This window comes from Bubalus bubalis, chromosome 11 (genome assembly GCF_019923935.1).
Source record: "Bubalus bubalis isolate 160015118507 breed Murrah chromosome 11, NDDB_SH_1, whole genome shotgun sequence".
Classification (NCBI taxonomy): Eukaryota; Metazoa; Chordata; class Mammalia; order Artiodactyla; family Bovidae; genus Bubalus; species Bubalus bubalis.
This window is the reverse complement of record NC_059167.1, coordinates 79,624,145-79,630,345: the sequence shown is the minus strand read 5'-3', so window position 1 is coordinate 79,630,345 and position 6,201 is coordinate 79,624,145. Positions and strand designations below refer to the sequence as shown.

The 6,201-nt window shown below is 42.6% G+C and overlaps 1 pseudogene; it reads right to left on the bottom strand.

Annotated features, from left to right (window-relative positions):
* Positions 1-5,044: 5,044 nt before the first annotated feature.
* LOC102396918 lies at positions 5,045-5,794 on the bottom strand (annotated as a pseudogene).
* Between the last annotated feature and the right edge of the window lie 407 nt (positions 5,795-6,201).

Genomic DNA, 6,201 nt, shown 5'->3' with positions numbered 1-6,201 from the left:
CATGTTGATTTCAAGCAAAGTGAGTCTGAGGAGAGAGGCACTGCCCTCTTGTGGGGGCAACATCATCCTGCTGAGAGAACCACCTGAGGAAGATGAAGTGTGTTAGGGCTGGTTCAGAGGAGATTGCAAAGCTGTTCTATTCTCTGCCTTTATTGAACTCCAGTTCCAGCCTAGAGTGAGAACAGATACAGATACAATTTTATGCACTAAAAACTCAATGAAGAAAGAACACTGATGCCCAGTATTTACAGAATACCTCTGAGGAGCACGGTTAGACGTCTTCAGTCACTTCTGATACCCTGTCCTTCTTGGTTTTTCCTAATTTGCCTCATACTGACATGAGATTGTATATGAGTCAGGGTTCTTACTTACGAGTAACAGACACTGACTCTGGCTGAATTAAATAGAAATGGAATAAGTTAATTAATATTGGGTTTGCCTCAGAATCTCCAATATGGTCAGAGAACTGGACTCCAAAGCTATACAGTCAGTCTACCAAACATTTAAGGAAGAGTTAACATTGATACTTCTCAAACTACTCTCAGAAGTTGCAGAGATTGCAGAGGAAAGAACATCTCAGTGCAACCTGCTTCATCACTTTGGCCTCATGATCTCGTGATCCAGCCTTGCTAGCAGTGCTGAAAGTTATCCATGAGCTCAAAAACACTGCCTTCCCCTTACCAAGTTTGACCTCGCTGATGCTATTGCTCAGTGCCTAATATGTCAATGACACAGACTAATACTGAGTCCCTCATACGGTGTCATTCCCCAGAGAGGCTTCCTGGATGCCTGATGACAACTGGATTACATTCAGTTCAGTTCAGTTGCTCACTCGTGTCGACTCTTTGCAATTCCATGAATCCCAGCATGCCAGGCGTCCTTGTCCATCACCAACTCCCAGAGTTCACTCAAACTCCTGTCCATAGAGTTGGTGATACCATCCATCCATCTCATCCTCTGTTGTCCCCTTCTCTTCCTGCCCCCAATCCCTCCCAGCATCAGGGTCTTTTCCAATGAGTCAACTCTTCACATGAGGTGGCCAAAGTACTGGAGTTTCAGCTTTAGCATCAGTCTTTCCAAAGAACACCCAGGACTGATCTCCAGGATGGACTGGTTGGATCTCCTTGCAGTCCAAGGGACTCTCAAGAGTCTTCTCCAACACCACAGTTCAAAAGCATCAATTCTTCAGCACTCAGCTTTCTTCACAGTCCAACTCTCACATCCATACATGACTACTGGAAAAACCATAGCCTTGACTAGATGGGCCATTGTTGGCAAAGTAATGTCTCTGCTTTTCAATATTCTGTCTAGGTTGGTCATAACTTTCCTTCCAAAGACTAAGCATCTTTCAATTTCATGGCTGCAGTCACCATCTGCAGTGATTTTGGAGCCAAAAAAAAAAAAAAGTCTGACACTGTTTCCCCATCTATGTCCCATGAAGTGATGGGACCAGATGCCATGATCTTCGTTTTCTGATTGTTGAGATTTAAGCCAACTTTTTCACTCTCTTTTTTCACTTTAATCAAGAGACTTTTTAGTTCCTCTTCACTTTCTGCTATAAGGGTGGTATCATCTACATATCTGAGGTTATTGATATTTCTCCTGGCAATCTTGATTCCAGCTTGTGCTTCTTCCAGCCCAGCGTTTCTCATGATGTACTCTGCATAGAAGTTAAATAAGCAGGGTGACAATATACAGACTTGACGTACTCCTTTTCCTATTTGGAACAGTGTGTTTTTCCATGTCCAGTTCTAACTGTTGCTTCCTGACCTGCATATAGGTTTCTCAAGAGGCAGGTCAGGTGGTCTGGTATTCCCATCTCTTGAAGAATTTTGCACAGTTTCTTGTGATCCACACAGTCAAAGGCTTTGGCATAGTCAATAAAGCAGAAATAGATGTTTTTTTCTGGAACTCTCTTGCTTTTTTGATGATCCAGCGGATGTTGGCAATTTGATCTCTGGTTCCTCTGCCTTTCCTAAATCCAGCTTGAACATCTGGAAGTTCACGGTTCACGTACTGTTGAAGCCTGGCTTGGAGAATCTTGAGCATTACTTTACTAGGGTGTGAGATGAGTGCAATTGTGTGGTAGTTAGAGCATTCTTTGGGATTGCCTTTCTTTGGGATTGGAATAAAAACTGACAAAGTTTTCCAAATTTGCTGGCATATTGAGTGCAGCATTTTCATAGCATCGTCTTTCAGGATTTGAAGTAGCTCAACTGGACTTCCATCACCTCCACTAGCTTTGTTCGTAGTGATGTTTTCTAAGGCCTACTTGATTTCACATTCCAGGATGTCTGGCTCTAGGTGAGTGATCACACCATCATAACTAGATATCTCCTATGATGGAGATGGCTGAGATTTGTTCTCACTGAAATAGACACTTATACCTGCATTTGTAATTGTCTTCTTTGCTTATTGTACTCTGCCAGCCTCATCCTCATAAACTCACAGAATGCCTAATGTCAGCAAGATATTCTCCACAGCATTTCTTCTGAGGAAGAAACTATTTTCACAGCAAAAGATTATAGCCATGGGCACACACCCACAGAATTATTTATCTTACCACATATCCTATCATCCAGAAATGGCTGAGCTGATTAAATTTAGAATGGCTTATTGATTCTATGGGCTTCCCAGGTGGCACAGTGGTAAAGGATCCACTTGCCAATACAAGAGATGCAAGAAACACAGGTTTGAGCCCTGGGTCAGTAAGATCCCCTGAGATAGGTGGTAATGGCAACTCACTCCAGTTTTCTTGCGTGAAAAATTCCAGGGGCAGAGGAGCCTGGTGGACTATAGTTTATGGGGTCACAAAGGGGACTGAATGACTGAGCATTCACACACACACATTGATTCTATAATAGCACCAGTTGAAAAACAACTCTGAAAAGATGGCATTCTGTCTCTTCAGATACAATGTATGCTTTATAGCAGAGATAAGTAATGGTGTTGTCTCCCCCATAGCCAGAATCCATGATTCCAGAAATCAAGGAGGTGGCACTGGGGGTGGATCCTTCACTATTATTTTCAGTAACTCACTAGCAAGATTTTTGCATGTAATATTTGTAACTTTGAGTTGTATTAGTTATTATTCTCTAAAATAAATAATGCTTTCACCAGGGAACACAGCCATGGTTTCACTGAACTGGAAGATAAGACTTCCATGTGGCTGTTTGGGCTATATACATCTCACAACCAATGGATAGAAAATGAGGTTACTCGACTGACTAGAGTGGTTGATACCAATTACCAAGGAGGAATGGGGTTGTTGCTACATATCAAATATAAAAAGGACTATGTCTGGAACCCAGGAGATTTCCTAGGGGAGCCTCTTGGCACTTTCATGCCCAATACTAAAGGTTAATGTTAAATTACAACAACCAATAAAAAGACAAGATCTTTGAGTACTCAGATCCTTTGAGAATGAAGAATTGGGTCACACCACTAGGTAAGTAACCCAATTCATGGAGGTTATGGCCGTGAGCAGGGAAAATATAAAATGTGTAATAAGAAAAAAAGTCATCTATATCAATTGCAGCATCACCACCAAATCGGGAATCAAAGAAGGTAGTAGTTTTCTACATTTTCTTCTTGCTCTTTACTTTCATGTGTTCCTTTGTGTACACTTCCATTTCCTTCTTCCTTCTCCTCACTGTACTTATTCTATATACAACTTGAGAGAGATTAACTTTAGAATTTAGTCTGCGTATAACAGAATTTTCTGTGGAATTTCCTCTGAATATTAGAAGTAATTAATACAGCCAGTGATCCGTAGTGACTGTTGGGACCACAGGTCTCCTCATTTGGGAAAAAGGATGAGAACTTCTTCACTTGTTCAAAGGACAGACTTAGCTTGTGAGGTGGAAACAGAGTCATTTCACCCTTGCTTGAAAGTTCAGCTGTGTGTGGAGGAGTGTGTATGAAAGATGTGCCAGTTATTAACTTATTGCCTTTGAACTACAAATTCCCCCTTCATAGATTCAGAGGGTAATTCTGGACACCGGCCTTGTAAACATTTCTCGTTGCCAGCTGGCACGATGTTAAGCTTTGTCTGCAGAGAGGATGGAAGGGACCCGGCAGGAAGAGGTAGCTTCTCTTCCGGGTCCCGGTATGTGCTCCGCACTTCTTGTTCTTGGGTGCTTGGCCATCCTGTGAAACACCTGTGATGCTCACGTCCAGCAACGTTTAGTGACAGTCCCCGGGTACTTTCTTGGCAAGTTTCACAGGCACCCGAACAAGTTCAGCAGTGCTCCTTTGCCACCTTCCTACAAACTGTGCTAGAACCCTGGGAGCTCTTCTTCTGCTTGTTAGTCTTGTTCTCTGGCACCTCGGCAAACTTCTCCATCCAGCAGGCTACAGTCACACACTCCCCAGTGAAGCCTGAGTCATCACTGTGATAGGAGAAGAGAGTGCATATTATAATGTGTCACTTTCTGTGAAACTCTGACATAGTCCTAAAGATAACAGTGTCTCCCTACAGATGCTATTCTTACATTCTTTAGAGTTTTTCTAGAGTTCTTTCGAGTTCATTAGTACATAAAGCTCTGATATTTGTTAATAATTCTTTATATTAAACTTTCCTTTTTCAACTTACCGCGATTTTTCTCCTGATGGCACCTATTGGATAGTATGAGTCCATCAAGTGTATGAGAAGAAAGGCATTAGCTGCAGAAAGATCAGCAATCACATGTCAGGAAGCACCATTCTACTTTTAAGGAATTTCAGCATGTGGTGATGATACACGTGGGTGTGGATGAGGTGGCAGCAGAGTCGGAGAAATGGGACTGTATCCCTTAAACCTGGGGAGCCCATTTGGGCCAAGAAGAGAATTTTCGTGCTGTTACATAGTTTTATTTCAGAAGTATTTTTCCAGGTACTAATATCTAAAATAAATACACTTACTATTTAAAAATTAACTTATACAGAGTAGCTAATGAGAATTCCCTTTTAAAAAATTTCAACAGCTAGTTGACAACTGATGACAACTCTGTATCTGAGAGGTAAATTCAGTGTCCGTCTCTAGAGAGACAATGCCCCACGGTGGTCAAATAGGGAACATGGAAATGCTTTCTGTAAGGGGTTTTTGCGCTGCTTTTCTTGTGAAGCCAGCTACTGTGTTATCCAGAGCACAGTAATACACAGCTGAGTCTTCCTCCTGAGCCGAGGGTTTTTTCAGATGGAAGGATGCCTCAGCCCGGTTGAGCTCAGCGGTGAAACCCTGGATGTTCTCTTTTGAGGTCTGTTTCAGGAGTAACTGGAGGCGCTCTCTGGGGGTACTGGACATACCAGAAGAGCAAAGGACTCCCGGAATACGAATAGTTGCACTTCACCTGCAGGGGGGGCCCCTTTAGACACAGAGATGTGGCTCTCAGGCTGAGTCACTGTCTGGGCTCTTGTTCCTCCTGTAACACAAATTCTGGGTCAGGGATTGACTTGCAAACAGAGCAAAATATTTTGTTAAGCCAATTCTGAATCAGAAGACCATAGTAAGATAAAATAAAAAGAGACTTTACTCACCAAGTGTGAATATCACCACAAGCACTGAGATGAGGGCACGCTTCATGTCTGAGCTCTGAGGAAGCAGGAGGCTCCTTTCTGCAGGTTTTTCCTGGAAACAATTCAGCCACACGGACACCCTGACAGAGCAGTGAGTGGGTTTACAGGGCATGCAAAGTAAAAGCTCTTCCTCAAAGGGCTGGTGGCTTTCTGGCTTTCTATCGAGTTCAAGTTGTGTAGCATCTCCCTCTAGAGGCCAAATTTGATACTGCAGGTAATCTCAGGCTTCAGGAAGACCAATTCTGAAACAGAATGGAGAGGAATTTCCCCCAGTTAGTAAGACAAAGTGTAATGCTATGTTAAGTAAAGAAGCTTGTAACCAGAAATATCCAGACGTCGATGGAACATAATAGAAAGTCCAAACATACAAGCTACTTGTTAAAATTTAGTTATTAAAAAATAGGAAAAAGATGGTATATTCAATAAAACATGCCCTCAAAAATGGAGAGTTGTCTAGAGATTAACAAATAAATTTGGACGTCTACCTTAGCATCTGTTATTAAATAAATTCTGCTGCTGCTGCTGCTGCTGCGTCACTTGAGTCGTGTCCGACTCTGTGCGACCCCATAGACGGCAACCAACCAGGCTCCCCTGTCCCTGGGATTCTCCAGGCAAGAACACTGGAGTGGGTTGCCATTTCCCTCT